This window comes from Mastomys coucha, unplaced genomic scaffold (assembly GCF_008632895.1).
Source record: "Mastomys coucha isolate ucsf_1 unplaced genomic scaffold, UCSF_Mcou_1 pScaffold23, whole genome shotgun sequence".
Taxonomy (NCBI): Eukaryota; Metazoa; Chordata; class Mammalia; order Rodentia; family Muridae; genus Mastomys; species Mastomys coucha.
In genome coordinates this window covers 42,163,584-42,188,273 of record NW_022196906.1, presented here as the reverse complement: position 1 = coordinate 42,188,273, position 24,690 = coordinate 42,163,584, and the positions used below count along the sequence as shown (strand labels likewise).

The 24,690-nt window shown below is 44.3% G+C and overlaps 1 protein-coding gene across 2 annotated transcripts in view; it reads right to left on the bottom strand.

Annotated features, from left to right (window-relative positions):
• LOC116073539 (NXPE family member 4) overlaps positions 1-13,767 on the bottom strand; it is a 247,548-nt gene extending 233,781 nt beyond the window's left edge. For both annotated transcript variants that reach the window (XM_031345552.1, XM_031345553.1), the window contains exon 1: positions 13,520-13,767. The gene's annotated coding sequence lies outside the window, so the exon portion shown is untranslated. The remainder of the gene's footprint in view (positions 1-13,519) is intronic.
• Positions 13,768-24,690: the final 10,923 nt, after the last annotated feature.

Below are 24,690 nucleotides of genomic sequence, written 5' to 3'. Positions count from 1 at the left end.
TGCTTGGTTATGTATAGCAAGGGCTTCCTGGACTAGAGTGGGTGGTCCCTATGTCCAATGACTGGCTCTTTGAGAGGAGATCACATGAGACACAGGAGAGAAGGGCGTGGGCAGGGGGAGGTAGAGATCTGAGTGAGTGGGTCACAAATCTGGGCACACAAGGTTTACTGGCCAGTCTGAGGGAAGGAGGCATTCTTTGAAGTGTACTTCCTGGGAGGATAGGGCCCTGCCAAGACCTTGATTTTAGGCAGCTAGCCTTCAGAACCAGAAGATAACCAGTTGCTGTAAAAGTCACAAAGTATACAGTACCCTGTTACAACAGGTGCCAAAGACACTAATATGCCAGCTTCCTCTATCTCTTAAGCTCTCTTTGATGGGCATCACTGCTTATTGATTTGTATAAAAAATAAGGAGTTGTATAAAAACTCCTTATAGACATTTTACTTATTTATGTGTTTATTGATGGGTTGGTTAATACAAGGTCTTGCTATGGAGACCAGGCTGACCTCAAACTCTTAGACATCGCTTGCCTGTGTCCCAAGTGCAGCACCATGCCTGGCCCTTATAGATGTTATAAATCATCTGCTATTTACATCAGTGTCATGCTCAAATCTGAGTTCTTTAGTTCTATTAATGAACTCAAGGACATAGCCAGTTACCCTCAACAAGGCCTAGTCTCCTTCCTGAACAGAACATATGCATTAACTCACACACCTCTTCCTATCCTTCTCCTCTTGCCTTCTTATGCCAAATGGGTGCAGAGCAAAGTCTGGTGGTCACACTCTTCCAGCTTCTTGTCACCAACAAAATTTCCCTTAGTTCTACCAGGCAACCCTTGTATGATACATGCTTTCTTTATTACTATCTGTTGTCTTTACTCAAATCAGTGGTTCTCATCACTCACTGACCAGTTGATTCTGCCAAGTGTTTGACCAGTGGTAGATATCACTATAGACACCAATGGCTGAATGAACAACTCTTACCATTGCCCCACTGAATCGAAAATAAAAAACTTCTAGCATTCTGGGCTTTCAAAGAACCATAAAAAAACATTATTTCTAATACCTTCCACCTTCTGCTCACCACTGAACATGAAGCTCATGATGGCTTGGGCGTGACCAACCACCTTGGACCTAGTGATGTGGAATGTAACACTTTATTTTAACAGGTTCTGTGAGTCTGGGCCACTGTGCATGTATGTGTTGCAACATGCCTTGGTCTTCACTGAAAGACTCTGGTGTTGGGATGAAGTAACCAAGAGCTCTCTGCCTGTAGGCTGCCATCAGCAGGCTGACATACATTGTGGCCAGTCTCAGGTGGCACTCTGTCAGTCCAAGCACCTGCCTTTCTATGTGGTTTGGGTTCCTCACAGCATGGCAACTGCACTTCAAGAGGGAGTGGTATCCAAACAAGCCTTTCAAGAGATGCAGGTGGATGCTGCTGACCTTTGACCTTTCCTGACCTCCGTTTCCCTGCTTTCTCTTGGTTACTTCTGGATGACAATGGCACAAAGCCACCTTGTATTGAAGAGCGGCATGTGGTGTAAGTTAAGAAAACCTCACTGCCCTCATCTCTGGAAAACAGAATCTAGTAAAGTATTATCCCATGAGATGGTGAATAAGACAACCCTGAGCTGAGGAAACTAAGAAGAGGGTCTTCCAACCAGGGCACAGTCTCAACTCTGCATCAGCAATGTATCTCACCCTGTCCTTTCCATGTGACTTTTCCACGCAGAATTTTCATACCTACATGGCTTGCAATCTGAATGTGCAAGGATGGATATGGTATTGCTGGTAGCATTTTTTATCAAAAGGCCAAGACTAGACATCTCCATAGAAATCTCAAAGCAAACATAACGATTCTTAAGTTCATCCACTCTGGTGCACATGGGGAAGATGGGTTTCACTGTGGAAGACTGTTAAGTTCCAGAGCCTCAATGTTGAGTCTAGGAGACATTTTCGTTTAGCAAGATCTTAAGATGACACAACTGTAGCCATGGATCAAGGAGTCAGTGAATCCACCACCATATATTTCTACAACCTGATGCACTGTCAAGCCAACTCTACACTGGGCACATATTGCTCAGTCCAGGGTGACAGTGAATATGATTTGAGTGCTAATCTTTCTGCTTTCTCCATTGTTTACACGACTTCGATGCTAGTCCACATAAAACCTCTAAATTAAGTCCAAGGCACCAGCTGAGGCTATTCTGAGAGGCTGTGGTCAGGATAAGAAAGAACAGTGGAGAGAATCATGAGAAAGAGTTCCCAGGAGCTGTAAATAGCAGGAATATAGCACACTCGTCTCTTTCTTCGTTCGATGGGAGCAAGCAGAAGTGATCATCTGCAAAATCCCGTAATGTCCTGTCAAAACACAACTGACTTAAAAACAAAACAAAACACTCCATCAGAGAGCCATCCCTGCTGGGAAGGACCGGGGCACAGCAGTTATTGTCTATAATAGCCATCTGGCAATTATCATATATTGTCTCATACCTTGCTTTGTATCTCATATGTATTTGAATCCTGATGGATTGGTCTCCCATGCATAGGGAGACTCTGTGGCAGGTATGATGGTCTCTCTGAAGTTTTGCATACTTCAGATGTGCATCTCAGTATCCTAACTTCCAAATTGTTTATTTATTTTCTGGGCTGTCACTCATAAGTACAATGCCCTGTCATGGAATATACCCCTTGAGTGTATTCCATGTCCACTCCCCCTATATAAATGAGACTGGCTTCTCAAGACCAAACCAATGCCATGTTCGCCAAGGCATTCTCCTAGATTTCTCTGAAAGTATGTACCTCACACCCATCTCCTCCTTTCCAGAAATTCCTGTCACACTTCCCATCTCTCTCCCATTCCCTTTGATCAGAGCTGTCATCTCTTTTTATTTAACATTGTATGTCTGTGCTGGGTTTTCTATCTGGAATGGCAGAGACCCCTTTTGTTGTTTCCTCCATAGTCTGTGTACAAAGCAGGTTCAGCTGTTCAGAAAGAAGAAGCTTCTGGTAGATAATCCATGCCTTTCCTCTTGTCCACTCCCCTTTTGATGTAGAAGAGACTTTTAGGGAAAGTGTAGCTGGTATTGAAACTTCATTCAGAAGCATGGGATGAGGCGAACTGGCCAGGGGACTGAATCTGATTCTTCCAGGGAGGCACATGCTGACCTCTGCACAAACCAGTGCAACTGTGCCCTTGAAAGACAGGCTACTTCCTTTAAGGAACGAGCCCAAAACAGTGGTCATTCTAAAGACCTTCCCAAGGGCCTCAGCTAGCACATAAGAGCTATGATGGCCCATCCCTGTACACTCCATAAGGAGGCCAAGAAATTAAGCACCCAAGCCTTTACCTGTGCTATCACTGTCACCCCACACCTCTCTCCTGAGCACACCTTCACTAGCAGGTATGAGTGAGTGTGAACAAGTGTGAATGAGTAGGCCTGGAAAGACACGATTCCTCTAAAGACGGATGAAAACTTCAAGCCATGAAGGGTTCGGATGTTGCAGCTTCTGAGACAAATTAGAAGTGCTCTAGGGCAATCCTTAGTTCACTAAATAGCCATCCCTTGCCCTCTTCTGTGTTGAAACTACCATGCTGCCAGACAGATAAAGACTTCTGGAAAGTTTTAACATAACAAAATCCCAATTTCCCACCAAGCAAAGATCTAAGAGTGTTGTGAGATTGCGCCTACGGCCTATAACAGAGCTCTCTATCTGAAGTCATCAGAGTTGTATTTGAAAAGGGTCTTGATATACCATTCTTTGTTCTGTTGATATAAAACATTCAATGCTACCTCATTGGGACATGTACTTGGAAGACCTAAGTCTGTGTCTCTGGACCATCAATGTTCATATTTGGCTCCAGAATAAGTCTTTTTCCCCCTTTGAGGTGAGAGCTGTTTTGTCAGCACTAGCAACCCCAAAACAAGGCACCTATTGCAAACTTTGAAGGGTCTGAAACCCTATGGTTCAGTGGGAGTGCTGAGAAGAGAAAATTGTTTTAACTCAAACTAAAGGGGGTTCGGGTGGGCCAGACCCCTTATTGGGACACTTGACTTTAAGCCTTTTCTTGCCAAGGGCTTTGATGGGTACTCCTCATGTAGGGCAGAGGTGGTCAGGGTTTTTTTGTTTTTTGTTTTTTCCATAAAGGGCTAGCAGTAAAATATTTAGGCGTTCCGGGCTATTTGATTTCTGTTAGAATTGTCCATCTCTGTCATTAAAGCATAAAAGAAGTCATATTTCAAGTAAGCATGGCTGTTCTAATAAAAACTTTTATTTATAAAATGCGACGGAAGACTGGCTTTGGCTTATGACCCTTGATCCCTGGCAATCTGTTTCCTAGCCTTGTTCCGTTCCTATGGCTGCACTCTGACTTCCATAACACAGCCCACTTCAATTGCTTCGCCCCTTCCTGCTCCATTTACATTCTACACATTTATTTTTAAGTTTTTGGATTTTTCCCATGAAAATTTCATAGATTGTTCCAACCTATACAACTCCAGAGAGCGTCTCCTGTAGCCCTACGGCTCTTGACAGCAGGCAGTGCAGGAGATTCTTAAGTGAAGAGAGCAAGTCTTGTATGGACATATATTTCCCACTCTTCTCACAGTAGGACTCGACACACAGTAGGCCCAGCAAATACTTGCCAATTGATTAATTGACAAATAGCTACAGCAGTATCTGTTGGTTCCTTATTCTTGTGATGGGCTGATTAATAGCCCTTCTACAGGATGTAGCATGGAGACATCTTGAGGGAAGGGGCATTTCCACTTAAGGACCTGTTTGACAGTGATGTTGAGAATAAATTCCTCATATCCAATAGAGATACTGCCAGTATGATTAAGTGAAGGTTCTAGAGGTGAGAAGATCCCAGATTACTTGGGATTTTGAAACTCAGAAATCCCATGTATCCTCACAGAAGTGAAGCAGCAGAAGCCAGGGTGATACAGAAGACAGAATCAGTGACAGAGTTTTGAAAATTCTCAGCTCCTGGCTTTGAGGATAGAAGAGGCGTACAGCTAGGATGCCTGCCAATGCAAATTGGAAGTGAATTCTCTCTCTGAGTTTGTCTAAGAACCAGACCTGCCTGACTCCTTGGTGAAAGCTCAGGGAGAGTCATTTCAGAGTTCCAGCCCCTGAAACCTGAAGGGGTAATAAACTTATTCTGCTTTAAGCCACTGCATTTGTAGGAATATGCTGCAGAAACAATAGAAAACTAATACCTCCTGCAAAAGGAAAATTGTGTAGTCATGATTAAAACCACCAGGACGCATTAGTGTGTCTGAGTTCGTCACTCTTTTCTAACACTGTGAATACATACCTAATGTTTTATGGATTTTATTGCTCTGAAGAGACACCATGACCACAACAACTCTTATAAAGGAAATTATTTAATTGGGGGTGGCTTACAATTTTAGAGGTTAGATGCATTATCATCATAGTGGGAAGCATGGCAGTGTGCAGGCAGATGTGGGACTGGAGGAGCCCAGGGTTCTACATCTTGATCTGAAGGCAGCAGAAGGGTACTGGATTCTACACAGGGCAGAGCTTGAGCACAGGAGACCTCAAATCCCACCTCCACAGTGACACACTTCCTCCAACAAGGCCACTCCCAATTAGTGCCACTTCCAATGGGCCGAGCATTCAAACACATGAGTCTGTGGGGAATCATACCTATTCAAACCTCCACACCTAAACAAAGCAATTGATGCTGGAACGATGTCCCTGTGGATAAAGATGCTTGACACTGGCCTGCCAACTGTCATCAATCCCCAGAATCCACACATTGCAAAGGGAGAACCAGTTCTCCCCAGCTGTCCTAAGTGTCATAGACACATGCACACAACATGAAAATGAAACAAGTTTTTAAAAGAAAAGAGAAAACAACTGCAGAAGAGGCGCTCTGACACACTCAGAAGGTGCAGCCCATAACCGTGGGAAGGGTGTGGTGGAAATAACCAGATCATGTTATCACGTATGGGCCAGGCAGAAGAAAAAACAAAACCAAAAACCAGATCATGTTATAGCGCATGCACCAGGCTCCTCCTTTCCCTGCTCTGATTCTATCCCTGCTCCCTATCTGTGGCAGTACATGAGATGAGTCTTCTGTTGTGCTCAATTCTTCCTGAATGTACCCTGATAACACACCCCACATTGCCTTTTAACAACCACCCTGGTGTTTCTTAATCCAAGTGCTTGGAGAGATGGAACCATCACAGCACCTGTGTCTGGATGCCACATCTCTGAGAGAATTTATCCTCCACTTAGGAGGAGACCCAAAGTAAGTTATTTAAAAAGACTATGGAGAAGGCTGGAGAGATGGCTCAGCAGTTAAGAGCACTGATTGCTCTTCTGAAGGTCCTGAGTTCAAATCCCAACAACCACATGGTGGCTAACAACTATTCGTAATGAGATCTGATGCCCTCTTCTGGTGTGTCTGAAGACAGCTACAGTGTACTTACACATAATAAATAAACCTTTTTAAAAAGAAAAGACAAGACAAGACTATGGAAAGTCTTTGCAGAAACAAACTTCCCAGTGACATTCTATCTGCTACTCTTCAGGGTCCAGACAGAGAAGCATTGGTTCTGAAAATTTGGGCTTAAGGTCTGACTCAGCACCCGCTATCTGACTTTGGATGAGTCATCCAACTAACCTCTTTGATATTAGAGCCAAATGGCTGCAAAGGGTATGGAAGATCTGTCCAGTCCCATTTAATTGGCCCCAGAGAGGGATATTTAGTCTCTTCGATCATCAGGACTTAGTAAAACTTGTACTGCAAACTTGTAATAAAGCTACCCAGGGACACACCCAAGAGGTAACTCTATCATCCAGATTTTGGGGGTATCAGGGGCACCAGCAAGAACTCCATCAGCAAAGGAGAAGTGGCAAGGAGTCCTCCATGACTTTCTCTAGCCAAAGGTACCACCAGGTACAGGGCCCAACAGCAGGCATGTATTTTAAGAATGGGTTAGAGTGTGTGTGTGGAGGTGGGGGGAATGAGGTTGGTTATATGCCTAGATTAATCATAGAAACCCTGTTTTGACACCCAGAAAAGCAAACAAAAATCTCCTTTTCGAAACCTGCCACAGCCTTGAACTACCCACCAGGCCGTTGCTTCTCAGCCCCCCTAAATATCATCACTGTCACCCTCACCTCTCACCACTACTCAGTCACCTTGAACATCTTCCTCCCAACTCTTGTTATAAAATAATTAACTCGAATTACTCCCTAGCACGTTATCCTTCATTGACAGCTTCAAGGGGTACCCCTCCTCTTGCTATCACCTTTCTCTCCTTACTACCATCCCCTCTCCAGCTTGTATGACAATGCCCATTGTGGACAGTCTTCCACATTTGTGATCCCACTGTCTTGGCCTTTGGCTTTCCTTCCCCCTCCCCCAGCCATGGTCCCTAGGTCCTACACTGCATCCTCTGCTCTCTTCAAGGCCACTCATGCTCCCCTGGCTCCTTTTCGGATCAGTGCTCCAAACTCTATTTCCAATTTTCCAAATGCATGGTAGGCACTGCCCCACAGACATTCAAATGGTGTACTAAAATAAAACTAAGTCTGAACTCATGCTGACTTCTATAAAAAAATAAATAAACAAAAATGTGATGGTTAAGAAAACGGCTCTTCATGCTTTTATAGGCTCTGGTTCCAGGCTCTGTTCCTGTCCGACTTAGCTGTGTGGTCCCCGGACATGCATTTTTGGGTCTCTATCTCGTCATCTACAGTAGAAAAAAATAAAATTACCTGCTTTGCAGAGTTTTTTTTTAACGGATTTTAAGAGTAATGTATTGAAGTCACATTGCTGATGCCCAGGGCATAGTCCTGGTTCAATAATGTTAGTTGCTGTTATACCTAACAAATTTTCCTGAAAAAGGCAAAATTTTCTTTCTGTCAATCAACTTCAGTTTGTCATCCTGACTCCACCCTACACCCACTTGTTAGCTACAGTCATCCCTCAGTTATATGGGGCTTTAGGTCTAGAACCCCGATGGATGTGAGAATTCACAGATACCTCATCCACTAACATACAATGATAGGGAATTTGCATAAGTAATCTCTAGATGACTTATAATACCCAAGACAATATAAATGTTACGGTTGTTATACTGGATTGCCTAGGGGATGACTACAAGAATGTAAGTCCAGCCCTTGTTCAATACTGATACCCTTTTACTCAGGTCCATGGTTGACTGAGCCTGTGAGTGTGGAACAGAGGGTGTGGAGGGTCAAATGCATCGCACGCCTTGCTTCAATACAGCGTTCTACTGACCCAACCTTCTTGTTAGGGCCAATTGTGGCTTGCTGCTGGCTGTCACTACTGCTCTGTCTCCTCTCCCATCTCTCCTGCACATCTGAGAGTTTTATCTTCCAGAAGTGTAAATTCTGTACATTATTTTTTCTGCCTCCAACCCCCTAGTGGCTTCTTAGTACATTGTGAATAACCGGCATGCAAGGTTAAGGCCTTGGATAAACTTATCCTCTCTGGCACTGTTTTCTCCCATTGCCTGGTAGATACTGCACACTACACTGAAAAACCATAGTACTACAAGCAGGCATCTTGCTTTTCTGATGTGTCACCCACACTGCCCTTGAAGCCAAACAACAGCAGCAGCACTTAATGATCTTAAACATTTTTGAATTACAGCTTCTTTGAAAATCTAATGAAAATTTAAATTTCCCCAACAGAGATGTAAATGAACCAACACCCATGCCCATGTAAATTTCCTGTGCCCATGGATGACCTTACTCCAGTTTTCTTTTGTCCACCTTGGGATTACTTCTTTTCATCAATAAATTCCCAAAGGAATATGAATATCTTTTAGGAATAGTATTCCCTATAGTTCCATTACTCTTATTGCTGGCTTTCCTTGAGTTCCAGAGACATGTTTTCGTTGATGTTACTGTAAGCTGAATTTCTAAGTAAGGTTCAAAGAGTATCGATATTGAAAGGAGAAGACTGTTGTATAATAAAATTGAGACTCTTGGGTGACACTCTAGAGTACCTAACTCAGAATCTCTGAGGTTGGTGGAGGAGATCCTGAGACCAAGTTCCATGTGTTGACCCCACTGAGGATGCTAAAAAGCTGTGGTGTTACTCACGATGGAACCAGTGTCTCAGAGACAAGATGTGAAGTGGTAGTTTGGTGCCTTACTATCCCTTCTGACCATTGGCCACAGGAGATCTTTCTCCTGCCATCTTGCACTAATCCGGCTGGGCTATTTCTCAACTAGCACACTCTGGAGTGGGATGGAGACTGGTGTGTGCTCAGGGGTCCAGCATCTGCGTCACTGTGCTGCCTCTCCTGCAGCTGGCTTCTTGTTTCATACCCTGATCCTGCTATGGTGACGAGGTTTCTGCTTTATCTTCCTTTGGTACATCTTACCACATTTACAGGGGATTCCAGCTTGCCTGAATTATGATAGTAATTTGGGTAAATGCCTTATCGCCACTTTCTGATTGTGAGACTCTTCAGGGTAGACTAAACCAATTTCCAGGTTTGGCATAGCCATTGCACTGCCTTATTTCACCCAGACAGATGAGCTCTCTTCCCTCTTCCTCCCCATTTTAAGTAGGTGAGAGAATATTACAGCATCTCTTTCCCTCTCTACCACTTGCCTCTGTTGCAGTTCTCACTTTTTCCATAAATCGTTTCCCAAGAAGTTCTAATGTGCACTGAACACTCCACTCTTAAAATGCTCAGAGCACTTACAGCCTATTTCAAAACAAAACAAACCACCACCAACAACAACAACAACAAAATTTTGACCTAAAATTTTATGGCACAATAGTTTTTATGGCTTGGATTTTTCTGCACAAAGACTCATGTGTGCTGAGGCTGGTCTCCCAGTGTGATGAGAGTGAAGTGGTGAGACCTTTAAGAGGCAGAGCTCAGGGTGAGGTAGTCAACTTTCCTTCCTGGGCTGTGATAAAACATTCTGGCAGAAACAACTTAGGGGAGAAGAGGATTAATTTGATGTATACTTTTAGGTCACTGTCCACCATTGAGAGAAGTCAAGGCAGGGACTAGAGCAGAAACTACAGCTTTCCACAGTGGGCTAGGCCCTCCTGCATCAATTCCTAATCAAGAAACTCTCACACAGACATGCCCATCATGTCTGGGCAGCCCCTCAATTGAGACTCCCCCTCAGGTGATTCTAGGCTGTGTCATGTCAACAGCCAAAGCTAAGTAGGACATGAGGTAACAGCCAAATGACCCACCTGTTGATGGGATTAATATTAATCTCCACAGTAGATTTGATCTCACAGCATCACAATGTTTAGATTGTCCACCCACAAAAAAACTTCACATATGACTCAATGTCAGATATTTGGTTTCAGAAACACAGACTAATACAGTAGTGAAGTCCCTAGGTTCTATATCCAGGCAAACATGTTTTGAAAATTCCATTCTAGCTTTAAATAGGAGTGTGATTTGAACTTAGCTCCAGGACTTGGTTCAACATCCATAAAACAGAAGTAATATCATATATCTACATCTTGTGGTGCATTTACAAGACTTCAGTGAGATAATGCATATAAAGCCCTCAGCACAATGCTCAGGATATAGTAAGCACTCAATAAATGTTAGTTTTTATAGAGCTGCCTCGTGTAAGTCAGATTAGGCTAAGTTATGCTACGGTAAGAAGTAGCCACAGACATGGCTCTTCACAGAAGCACAGGGCTATTTCTCGCTCATGCTAAAAGTCTCAAGGCACCAATTCTATAATTGTTCAGCTCCAGGAACCAAGCTGACAAAGGAGCTGTTACTGTAACATTGCCGGTCATAACAGGAAAGGCAAGTGAAACTGTGGTAAAGTAAAAACTGGCTCTCAGAGCTTCTGCTGCCAAGCGACACCTATCCCTTCCCCTCACACTCCATTGGCCAGTCACACAGTGGCATCTAACTCCACTGGGACAGAGAAGGAGCAATTCTACCCTCAGAGTTGGGAGGAGGAAGAAGCAGTTGTAAGTGCTTTATTTATGTTTGGTTGCTTGTCTCAGTCATGTGATTGGCATGTCTTGGTGGCCCTCCGAACCCAGCACGTAGTAGACAGTGGATGTGTACTGTGTGGATAGATGGTAGGTGTCCATCATGATTGTATATGATGTCTGAACTGTGCTGAGTGGTTGAAGGACGGCTGATACATGACAAGTGTCTGAGAGTGTCAACTGTTGCGCTGACAGCGGAGGACCACAGACCCCTGCTTCTTAAAACAAATGAAGCCCGTCCACCCATAACATCTACCCCACCTGCGCATCTTCCAAGTTTACCTGTGATGGCTCTTCTTGGTTGACCACTAGACTACACCTGGAATTAACTAAAACTAAAACACCAGCGACTGCGCGCACATCTGTGCGGGGGTTTCTCTTAATTGAGTCATTTGAAGTGGGAACATCCACTTCTAATCTGCATCTTCTGAGGTCAGAAAATGCAGCCTTACTCTAGACCACACCTTCTGCTGGCAGCCCAAATAAAGGGCTTGGAAGAAGGACGCTGCTTCTCTCTTAACCTGCTTGCTTTTGACTTCACTAGCAAGCCTGTTCCTTCACTGGCTTTAGAGCCTACTTCTTCAAGACTCAGGTGTAACAGAAGGCCAGCTGACACATGCAGCCTTGTGGACAGATCAACTACTGAATTTTTGACTTGCTGTTGGTAGGCAGCCATTGTAGGACAGGCTGGACCACAGACTTTAAGCCACTTTAATAAATCTCCTTTTTATACCTATAAAGAGACTCATTCTATCAGTTCTGTTCCTGTAGAGAAACCTGATGGATACACCACTTTTGCCTCAGGATTTCCAATTCAACAGGTTGGCAAGATAGCTCAGCAAGTGGCTCAGTGGGTAAAGGCTCCTGCCACCAATCCAGACTTCCTGTGTTTCGATCCCTGTGACCCACATGACCAAAGAAGAGAATCAACTCCTGCAAGTTTTGTCCTCTGAGTTCCACACAGCATATATGCACCCTTTCCAGACCCATATACCTATGCAAGCAAAATAAATTACATAAAATGTAATAGATGTTAAAAGTGATTTCCTATTAATTTTTTTATTGGTTTTCTGTAGAATTTGTACTGTCTCTACCAGTTTTATCTATACATCCGCAACTCTAAGATCCATGTGTTATTTTTTTTTTCCCTCCTAGGTCCCTGAGAGCAATTAGAACATCAACCTTTGTGTTACCTGGGGACTAAGCATGTAGCCTGTACATCTGGGCACTGAGTAGTTCTAGTTTGCAGAAGGTTGTTTTTTAAATAAATGCATGTCAAAGAGAGACATCTGTAGTCTGAAAGTTTAATCTTTAAAGAAAATAAAACATTATCCCCCAGGAAACTTTGGGTCTGTCTCTATAATTATTCATTATTATTGACTGTCTAGTCCTGGTTTTATCCCTAACTTTGAGCACATTTCTTTCAAGCCACTCTCAATTTTGAAACTTGCAGTTGAAATTCCTTCCTGGGGCTGTCTTCATGGCTCCACTCCCGTAGCTTCATCAGATGCTCGTGTCCCTGGAGTCCTTCTTCTGCCAACAGCAGATTACGCCTCTATTGGGAATATTCTTCACTTCTCTAGAGCTTTCTTCCTCTGTCAGCAATGATCAGATGTTTCACGTGACCCAGCTACCAAATCCTCCCTGCTCAGCACTAGAAAGGAATTTCCAGTGGGGCAGCTTACTGCTTTTAAGTTTCCTACTCACAGCTTGCTTCTTTCTTTAGGGCAGAATCCCAAACAGGGACGGATGTGATGAAGTCACTTAGAGCTGTTGGTCTGGGGACTGGTGGGGTAGCCAAGAGACTGATCAAAGAGTTCCATAAAATGGAAGGATGTCCGCCCATTTACTCGCTTTTCCCTCCCTTTATTCTTCTATTTGTTCTTACCAATGTTTTCACTGAATTATATGTCAATCAATGTTTGAAATGAGTCCTTTTAGCCACCAGCTCCCTCACAACCTGCTTTAGATTCACACGTACTTTTAAAAGCTCGTTACATGCCTCTTTCCAATGCAAACTGGTAGCAGGATAGATGTCCATGTAAATGTACTTATAACTTACAACTATCATACTGTCTAACACAAGTCAGGAGAGCTAGAATAAAGAGATCTCTGCTTTGTTAAGAGCTTCCACATCTCTGGAGTTTATCATATTTCATAACACATAGAAAGTGTCAATGAGAAGTTAGAGATGAAAGTTTGGCATGGGGGGTGTAGTGTCAAATAGGCATCAAATCCAGCAAACTTCCAGAGCTCAAATTCCATTTCCATATCCACTGATTCTACGATCTTAGATGATGTATGTGATTATCTCTGCCTTAGTTTTCTCACCTATAAAATGACTACATCAGAGTTTCATTGGAAATAACACAAACACTCCTTAGGGCTCCTTAAGCAGGCAAAGATTGAATACAGGGGACCAGGTACTTATAAAACTGTTGAAAGACACATGGAGCTTCACCCAATATTAAAACGTTCCAAATGCTATCCGTGTACCAACCAAGAGGACACTTACATCTGCCAGTCAGAAAGCTGGGGAAACAGGAGGCCACTGTCCAAACTTCTGAGCGCAGGATCACATCACCACGGGAATAATCCAAGAACACGGAGAACAAAGAGACTTGGAATCAGTCATTACCACCGCTGACACCAGAGTCAAACTGTTAAACCATCTGGGTATGCATTAGAACATGAAAAGCACACTTAAAACTCCTCATCACCCTACTTAGCTCAGTGAGGAGTTCCGGTTCTGACTTCCAAATGGATGAATCAAAATCACACGAGGACTATAAGCTGTAAAGCATTCTGGGAAGTGTAGTTCTTAACCAGCCATTGCAGGATGGGAATTAAACCTGGAGGGGGTGCAATCGCCATTGACCACAAGCAGCCACAATATGCTGCGTAGGAGGCAACTGAGATTATGAAAAGTGCCTAGCACATAGGGGGCATCTCACAAATTTTATCTCTTGTTATCATTTTACCTGGGAAAACCTAGCATGTTAGCTCTGATGACGATTGTCACACACCTTTCCTGAGGGTTATGGGCATAACTAATTTAATCCAACAGCCTCATATGACAGGACTCTGTTATTTTTGGTACAGAATATAGGCAGAGTTTATGCATTCCTTTCAGTGGTCCACATTTCTGGATTTCTTCAGACAATTGGAAATTGTTTAGGCAATGATCTACTTTCAGTCTTCTGATTGAATGTTGTACACTCTTGTTGGGGATGGCAGGATAGCCTGGCATCTGTAAATACATACGCTGGGAATTTAGACAGCTGTTTGAAGCTTTTCTATAACTACTGGACAAAGCATGCCATTTACAGGTGTTTCATCTGATGGGTCTGAGGCAGGGGGGGTGTGGGTGTGTGTGGCACGTGTGCATCTGAGCACCTTCATGCTCCCATCTCTTCAAAACACCTGACTGCTTTCAGGTGCCAAGTCTGAGTCTCTTTTTTCTCTTCTTCAGGCAAATCCTCTTCATTACCAGCTCCCATGCTGGGCCCTACACCACGAGGGCAGTAAAGCTTTCAAGGAATTTTCTGTATGTGTGAGAAGACAAATGTGACACTGTTGTGGCTGGTACTCAGGGAATATGCCTTGCAGTAGAGGAAATATAAGCTAAGAGCTGAAAGAAAAATGGCTGATGGGAGTTTCTCAAGTCAAGAGAACTTAGGGAATTAGTGTGTTCCATTGGGAGAAAAAGACCTGTATTAGATCAGTGGTTAAAAAGGTAGATAGGCGAACCGGAATCAATTTCTGTTTTATGATTATTGGAAATGCACTGACATCCAATTTGACCTCCTGAAGGTTGCTGTCTGCCCCTGAATGTGGTACTTGTATTGTGAAGCTGGGTGCTCTGCCATTCTGTAGCCAACCTGTAAACAGGTAGGATACTCTAGAACAAGGCGCCATTCTCTTTGGGGTTTGGATCTAAAATAGGTTAAAAGAACCTGCAGCGATGTGACATTAGGTTTCCAACTGCCTATGGTCATGATACTTCGGCATCTGTCCTTTGTGAAAGTGCTTCTGAAGGTTTGGCTCAGTTCAGTGTTTCCCAACAGCTTTGGTTTAGTCTTTGTGGCTCACAACTCAGAAACTTTATGGAATAGAAAAGAGAGTCCATAAGGCCCAAGTAGGAATTTTTAGACACACTTGCATGGGTGAGAGTAAAGGAATTTAAGCCAATTCTGGCTTCCCTTCCCCAGACCCCAGGACAGAATGCTATATAGATTGTTTCTGTATTTCCACCCTCGGGGGGGGGGGATGGTCAGAAGACACATCACCGTCGAGACTTCACAGGCTGTGATTACACGTGATCTTTATTGTATTCATTGTGCCTCCTGATGCATTCCAGAATTTCTATAATAAACTGTAATGGGAAAAATACTAATAAAAACAATAAAATACATGACTGTTCCACCTCATAGGACCGCTGTGAGAACCAAATTAAATAACGAGTGTGAAAACCCCTGGGAAATGGAAGTCATAAATGTGAACGTCTCCCTCTATGTTCAGAACTGCTACTGTTTTCAGAGTCCAGCCTTGGAGGGCCAGACTACACGGGCAGGGCCTTGCCCCTAGGCAGGCACAGCTAGGGTGCTTTGTCTACTCACTTCTGTCTATGGACCTCAGTGTAGGCATCTCCCCACAGCATTGCTGCTTCCAGGGAAGCCATCAAAGTGCTACCTGTTGGAAATGTCTTTGATGCTGGGCAACAAATGCTACCTATGCTCTTGTAACCAATGTGTTTGAACCAACTCAAAAGAGACATGGGATGCCCTAGAGAAGCCTCCTGGAGCCAGTTGCAGCCAGGAGACTCTTCTCTGGCACCTTTCATTCCAATCTTTGCACTACTGTTGGCACAGCCGGACAATTCTTTGTATCAAGGGGCCAGAATCCTGAGCTAACTGCAGTTATCACATGGAGCAACTGAAAATGAAGGACCTTTGAGAGGTCTCCTCTGACAAGGCCCTGGGAAGAGTAGTTATCCATTCTGGGTCCCATGTAGGTTTCTAGGACATAGTGTAGACTCTGACATCTTTCCACCAGCCTTTTGAAGTGTGCACATCCTTGAAAATTCAGGCAGACTTATCCACGACGGTTACAATTGATATTGAGGGTATATCAGCAAGCAATTAGTACAAAGGGTAATTCATAGACCTTCAATTGATGAGTAGGCACCTCAACTCAAGCTCAAATCCATCCTGTTTCTCTAATAGTTCCTTAGACCTTGAGAAATAATCAACTGTCCCAACACTTGCATTTCCGTGGTACTTTATGCATACCTCACTTATAGCATTTGTCACAGTCTGCTACAGTTATAGTTCAGAGATATTTCCTTATCTTCCCTAGGGATACTGTGAGTTCCTAGGGGCATAAGCATAAGGAATAAGCATTATCTACTTATCAGTTCCTGTCCTGTAACAATAGCCTTAGTCATTGTCTGAGATACAAACAATTCCTTCAATAGGCCAGTCAACAAATTTCCTGCATTAGCTACCCTGGGCCAGGAACTATGGACACAATGGTAGGTAAAACAGAATAGCCATCTCCGTGGACCTGACCTTCCTTGGGTGGAGGTGAGGTGGGGAGAGGAGCACAGACACACTGTTCTGGGTGCCTGAAGAGGAACATCAACATATTTGAGCAGAGACCTGAGTGAAGGAGTTGCCCCATTTGAGATTCGTGGGAAGGGCTGTTGCCAGCAGATGTGGGAACAAGAATGAACGACAAGGAACACTTGGAAGTGGAATGGAGGGGTAAGAAGAGGTGAGACAGAAGAAATGGATGAGGAGGGGCCCAGCTGACTATGGTGAGAAAGCCAGATTCTGTTCTAAGCCAAGCTGCTGGGTGTCTGCACAGATGTGATATGCTCTGATATGTTTTGATTTGACCACAAGAGAATCAGCTAGGGGTGAGGGGGTGGGGGCTAAGGGCAAAAGAAGTAAATGTGGTTAGGAGGTGATTCCTGGACCAAATGGATGCGATGACTTTGGCAGTGACGGTCAGACCCAGGATTAATTAACTACCTATTTTCAGACAATCAGATGACAAAAGAGTCGAGGGTGGTAACCGACAAGGATCAGTAAATAGTATCACTGTGGAACTGTGGACTGACTGAGAAGCTCCTAGGTGTATGGATGCTGCTTAGAGAAAAATAAGGGAAAGAGGGGCACTAGAGGGCACCGCGACTACTTAGGCCAGGGCCCAGATTGCCCCTGCTTCATATGCTCCCTAAAGCCCCAAACCAGGTGGTATGGGGCCTGGGATTCTGGCAACAAAAAGCACTGAGACCTTCTTAGCAGAGCTAACAGCTGCTGTATCCCCACCGGCCCTATCTGCCAGCGCAAGACAAGGGGGACAGAAATCATGGGAAAGGAAGCTCCTGCTCCCTTGCCCAGCCCCCCACCAGGTCTCGTTCTCCAACATGCTGATGGGGACAGGGACCAAGAGGTATATATATCCTTGGGGACACAGCATGCCTTCTGTCGTCTCTTGGGTTCTCTAGAAACAGCTGGCTGTGCAGTTTCCTTGCAGAAGTGGGACTGGTGTTGGCCACCAAACTTCAGGGCTGAACACCCCTCTGCATCGAGGCCCTCCAGCTCTCAGGTGTCACTTTTATGTACTCCTCATTACTGACAGCTGCAGGGGATGAGAAGGAAAATGCTCACATAAGGATCTACTGTGATTTATTCCTCTTCTATCTTTGTGCTTGTTAAAAAGGATGTTAAAAAGAGGCATGCCGGGGGGGGGGCGATCCACAGCCGACCCAGTCGAGGGTGCAGACCTCCTCCAAAGACACTTCTCAGCGATATTTACAACCCTCAGAGTGACTAGCTAGCCCAGCTTGACACCAGAACCTGCAGATATGCCCCTAGTAACACCCAGTACATCTCACACTTTCTTCATCAAAATTCTTCTCTGTTGGGCCACTGGGGTGTCAATGTTCCACCCCGCCCCCAAACATTTACACTGGAGTTCTCTGCATTTGGAGCATATTTCCATTTAGCTTTCTGATTCTGCTTGAGGTGGACACTCAAGCCTGTCCCTACAAGTCTGCCCTCACCAGTTGGGCCCAGATCTCTGTAGTAGACAGAATAACAGTCCCTCCAGTAGGTTTAGGACCTATGCCCCTCGAATAGGTACCTTTCCCAACAGAAGGGAACTGTGGTTGACATAAAGTGTCCAGAATGGGACAGACATTATCTTGGGCCATCTGAATAGTTTGATGTAATCACAGTATCCTTATAAAGATGGTGGAGCGTCCGAGTAATAAAGAGATGTGACAAGAGGGCTAGGGAGATCACTCCGTTGGTAACGTGTTTCCTGTGTGCCCACCTATCATCCCAGTGCTGGGGAGGTGAAGACAGGAGGCTCCCAGGAGGACCACTCACTAACCAGACTAGCTCAATAGATAAACTCTAAGTTCACTAAGATGCTCTGAGTCAAAAAATAAAGGGGGGAGATGATGGAGGAATATACTGGAGAATGATCTCCATGGGCATGGCATGGGTGCCTGCAAACATGTATGTGCACATAACACATACACATACATACACACTCAAGTGCACATATACTCTCAGGCAAGAGATGTGATAAGAAAATCGGGTTGAATGATGTGCTTTTGAAGGTGGAAGAAAGGACCTTAAGCCAACCAATAAAGAAGATTCTAGCTAGGCAGTGGTGGTGCACGCCTTTAATCCCAGCACTTGGGAGGCAGAGGCAGGCAGATTTCTGAGTTCAAGGTCACCCTGGTCTATGGAGTGAGTTCCAGGACATCCAAGGTTATACAGAGAAACCTTGTCTCGAAAAAAAAAATTCTAGATGCTAGATAATGCCAAGAACATGATTTGTCCAGAAGCTTCCAGAAGAAATGGAGAGTCACCAATACTTTGAGTTCTGGACTTCTGATACCGAACATGTGAGAGGCTAAATTTGAATTGTTTTAAGTTACCAGGTCTTTCAGCTCAGCCAATGCAGCTTTGCAAGCTTCTGTTATTGAGATATACTCAACCCATTTACTGCTGCCTCATTGGGTTCTGCCTCCCACTGGGCCCTGGTGAGAGCCCTTGCCTTTTCAGCTGATCTGGATATTCCAGGAACTCGGAGCACAGAGCTTTTGCACATCCTGAAGATTTAGCACAGCATATAATAATAGGTAGTGAAGAAAGAACTGGAGTCTGGCATAACTGCAACTGTCTGCAGAGCTAGCACTGCCAGTGGACTAGGATGGAGACAAGAGAATCTCTGGAACCTGCTGGCCAGGCAGATTAACCAATCAATGAGCTCTGGCCTCAGTGAGAGACCTTATCTCAAAAAAAAGACAGACTGATAAAGGAAGATACCTCACATTGGCCTCTGGCCTCAATATGCACACACAAACACACATACACAAAACACACGAATGCATGCAAACATTTAAAAAAATTAAAAGAAGGGATCATGGCTAATTGAGAAACTATCACAAAAACCATCCCTCCTGTTCAGATTTGTAGACAACAGACATTCACTTCATCGCGACTTGGATTTCCAAGCATGTCTTCATATTCAGGAATTGTTCTAGGCTTTCTATGGCTCAGGTACTAATAGGTCTTTGGCATTCAAACCTGAGGTCAACAGATAAAGCTCCCTCGATAGGAAGTCCACAGGTGATTGAGGAAACACAAGCAAGCAATATGAGCAATCTATGTTATAAGGAGCCAGGGGCTGGTGCACAGCAGAGACAACTAAATTGATCAAGGAAGACTTTCTGGAAGAAAAGAACTAAAGGTGAAGTCAGAGTTATTGGCAATAGTTAGTCATCTGAGAGGGTGATGTAATGGAGGAGGGAGAAATAACATGAAAAACAGCATGGTAGAAAAGTATTCCTGTGTCCATATCATTACAGTACTAGGCATAATAACAAAAGAAGTTTTATTTTTTAGACAAACCACATTTCTGCTAATGGAAGAATAGACCAACATAACACATATATGCCTTGGCATATCACCAAGTACAACAGAAGGGAACTCCAGCAAGGATGAGCCTTGAGGATGTTGTGTTCAATGCAAACAAGCCAGGCACCAAAGAGTAAACTCTACTTGGCTCTACTTAGATGCAGAACCTAGAGAAGACACATTCTTAGAGATAGAAAACAGGATGGCAGTTAAGGGCTGGAGAGAAGAACACAGGTAGCCATTGTCTCAATTTGAGAAGATGAAAAGTCCCCGAAGAGGGTGGGGCAGGGATGGTTACACAGAGATGAGAATGTACTCTGAAATAAACTTTTTAGTGGTTTGAATAGGTATGGCCTCTATAGACCCATGTGTCTGAATGCTTGGCTTACATGGAGTGGCACTATTAGGAGGTGTGGTCTGATTGGAGAATGTGTGTCACAGTGGAGGCTGGCTTTGACGTCTTCTATGCTCCAGCTATGCCCCATGTGACACACAGTTCTTTCTGCTTCCTGCAGATCAAGAGGTAGAACTCTCAGCTCTTTCTCCAGCACCGTGTCTGACTGGATGCTGCCATGCTTCCTGCCAGGATGATAATGGACTAAATCTCTGAAACTATGAGCCAGCCCCAGTCCTTTATAAGAGTTGCCTTGATCATGGTGTCTCTTCACAGTAATAAAACCCTAACTAAGACACTTAAGGTAGCAAAGATATTAGATTTTTATTAAATATATTTTACATCAAGTTAGAAACAAATTTTAAACACATTGACCAGGGAGACCACGAACACAATATCTACGATCATCACTAATTTGCCCCACTCAGAAGACAAAACCTGATTTTATCTTGGAAACCTGAGAGCTTGCGGGGGTGCCTCAGTTTGGAAAACCTCAGTTCTATTGTTTTACACATTTTCTTTGTATCTACTATAGTCTCAGTCTTTCTTCCTCTGGCGTCTCTATACTGGTCCCTAAAGAGCTAGAGAGTGTTACACACAGCTGTGTTAATGACTTTTGGCTCCTTCGGAGACCTTCTCTGCAGGTCTCTAAAACTTGGATGCCTCTGCAGAGTGAATAACTACATCCATCGTGCGTGTGTGTGTGTGTGTGTGTGTGTGTGTGTGTGTGTGTGTGTGTGCGCGCGCATGTGCATGTGTGTGTGTGTGTGTGTGTGTGTGTGTGTGCGCGTGTGTGAGTACATTTTCCCTAGCAGTGTAGTTATGAATTTCCTGAGTGTTTCTCTCTGCCAAACTACTCATCACAGCCCAGCTGGTGGGAAAACAACACTCTTTTAGGGTCTGGACCCTGCAAATGGGGCCAACGGAAGAGGACCTGGGGCACATTATCACACAGGGCTCCTTTCTTAGCCACAGGGACACAGATTCACTAGAACATGAGGGCAATGAGGAGAAGCAGGCTTCCACATACCACTCGGCATGAGGATGCCCTGTCCATGAGCTCCTCAGACCACATGGCTACGCCTGGCTTCCCTGTTCAGGGTGGCTACCTGTGGACACTTTTTTCTGTAGGCTTGCATTCTCTTCTCTTTTCTGTGAGGACTTCTGTCTGTCAGATATGTCCACAAAACTCTGCACTCAAAATAGAGTAAAGGGTCAAATCGTTTCCCATGTTGCTCCCAGTTCTAGGAAAATCATGGGCTGGAGCTTGCCACCTGTAACGGAGTCCCTGAACACGTCCTGACAGTCAGAGTGCTTTTTCTCTGCCCAGAGCAAAGAACAGGCCCCAGGGGAAGTATTGCTTAACCTCACAGTTGTCATAGTCTAGTGGCAGCCAGGCCACCCTTTGCACCCACCTGTACTACAATCTTATAAGTGATTTCCTAGCACTTCTGAATTACATGGTACAGGAGAACAGAGGTGAGGAGATTGATTCTGTCTCGGGAAGATGGCCTGAGAGAAAAGTGGCTAGATGAGGTGCCACCAATACTCCCTGTCATCAATGCATGGCCTACACAGCAGTGTGGCATCCCATTATTATATCCTCATGTTTCATGCACCCACACATTCTACAGGTTGCACCTTCTTAGACATGACCATGAAGAGACAGAGTGGATTAGGAGAAAAAACCTTGGACTTGGGGCCAGAGAGCTTTGGATCAGTTCTTGGCACAAATAAGGTCCTCATGACCCTTGAGCTCTGGGTGTGACGTTTTCTAGGACACTCCACGGACAACCCCTTAAAGGATGCTGTGTGTCAAATGGCTTGGTCCAGGAGGGCCACGCTTCACATACCATCTACCACTCCACACACGTAAGATGAGAGTAAAACAACAAAAGAGAATCTTCACCATAGCAAAAGGATCGTGATAAAAAAAACCATCAAGATGCATCAATGGACCAGTGAAATGGTTGACCGCTACTCTCCAATTACTGCATTCTACATATTTGTCATGCTCAGAAAAGCCCACTTTTGGGAGATGGAGATGTGTGCAAACCCACATGTTAAATATCCATCTGGGTTCTTGACCAGGAAGGACAAAGATAGTCTTCCCACACCAAGCTGTCAGGTGTCCTGAGTGACATTAACATTGATCCATTGTGCTAGCTCCCCTAAAAGCACACACCGTGTCCGCTTCTCACTGAATGCAAGTGCCAGCGTCCAGACACTGTTTTCAACGGACTGTGATCTTCCAGAGCATTCTGTTAAGAGCAGAGACCGGTTCCTCACCCAAGAGGCTTGACCTTTCTTATTTTGTTCCCCTAGATTGTCCCATGTGTGGCAAGAGGCTACCCCATGTCCATGCTGTAATGTAGACATCAAAGAAGGCGACAGAGAGGAAAAGAGACTCTCTCTCACTTAGCTAAGTGAGAGAGTTGTTAACAGGGAGGTCGGGGAAGGTTCAGGGAAGCTGAGCAGGCCTTGCGTTGCCATGGAGTTTATTGAATTAAACAAAGAACACGGAGATGCTGGTAAGATGACGCGACCCCCGTATGCCAGGTGCATATATGGAGCCCTGTTAGATATTCACCTGGCTGGCAATCCTTCTCCTCTTGCTTATGGGGATTGGGGCTCTGCAACTGAGGATGGAAAGGGTACAGTAGTCTGTGTTCAAGGGACAAAAAAAGGGGCAATCAAGTTAGACATTCTAATCCTAGACCCCCAAACAGTGTGGAGGTGGGAATAGGGAAATCAAGAACAACCAGAAAGTACAAGTCAAGACCTCAGGCAGGAGGAAAGAACCAGGGGCTGCTGTTACTAACAGAAGCAAGATAAAAGAAGTACAGCAATGGCTACCAAGAGACCTGCATGTCACATGCTTCTGATGATCGCCAGTTACAAAGTCTGCCCCGGAGAGGGACCGCTGAAAGACAAAAGTCTGGCCCTTTTGTTCCTTGGACGCATTAACCTATTTTTTTTTCACGCATATTTTTCTCTCCATATACTCCTACCTCCCGCTGGAAGATTCCCCTTACTGCTGCCCCAGTGAGCTCTCACAATTAGCACCCAGGTCTCAGGTCTGCTTACAAGTGGACTTAATGTTTGATATGAAACTCTCCCTCGAGAGAAATCACTTCCCATACTGGGTGCAACCTCATCATTTCTCACCTCCATCCAACATGCAGTTCCGCAGACAGACTTCCTGTGTTAGTTGCTAAGAAGCATTTAGCACCTGCATACGGAGCACGTGTTCATGGACCAGGAGGCAGACCCAAAGTGCCTGTGGAAAAGTCTCGGCTTGATGATAGCCCATAATGATGCTTGCATCGAGACTTGTGCAGTGTCTTATTATTGCTGATAGTAAAGCATGATAAGCAATATCCCGGTTGATTTATCATTGGCTTCACCTCATACTTCTGCAGTATTTGCAATTTTCCTTTCCTGGTCCCCAGAAGACAATAGAAAATATTTTCCTTTATTAAGCACTTTAAGGACAAGATTCAGAGGTATAGAATCCAGCATTCAGTCACTTGGGCTTTTTATAGTCTTGATGTCCCATGAGCATCTTTTGTAATGCTGTTAGGTAAGTGATTTTTCTGGCTTAGGTTTTCTTTCCATCTCAATGTTCGATATACTCACCTGATGCTTTTTGAGTATCTGTGATATATTAGACACTCTTTCAAGCACTGAAAGTCTAGGGTTAACTAGAACCACCAAGGGTCCTTACCCTCCTGTGGTTTACTGTCTGTCGAGAGACAACCATAAACAAGATAAATAATTGTATAGTAAAAGACAACTAAGTTAGATATACAGTATGGAGTGCTGGTAAGATATTTCTAAAAAAAAAATATTCTGAAGAAATAAAGTTTTAAAGATATATAGGTGTTAGGGCTAGAATTAGAGACACTGGACTGAAAACATGACTTACTGACAGAGTGATATTTGATGGATTGTGAGGGAGCTGGCCATATGGGTTCCTTTGGGGGGAGTATTCCACATAGAAAGAAAAGCATGTGCAAAGGCCCTGGAGCAGAAGTGCTCTTGAAGTATTTACATGAACACTGTGACTGGAGCAAATTAATAGACAGCAAAAGACAAGACCATAATGGAAATGGGAAGCTGGATCGGTCCTGGCCTGGGGGGCACTGAGGGACTTCAGATCTAGACCTTAAGCCAGATCATCTAGGCTGCTGTGCTGGAGACACACACAACACAGTGGTGAGGAGCAAGTTAGGGAGAATAATTAGAAGTCTTGTCCTTAGTTGGGGTTTTACTGCTGTGAACAGACACCATGACCAAGGCAACTCTTAGAAGAACAACATTTAATTGGGGCTGGCTTACAGGCTCATA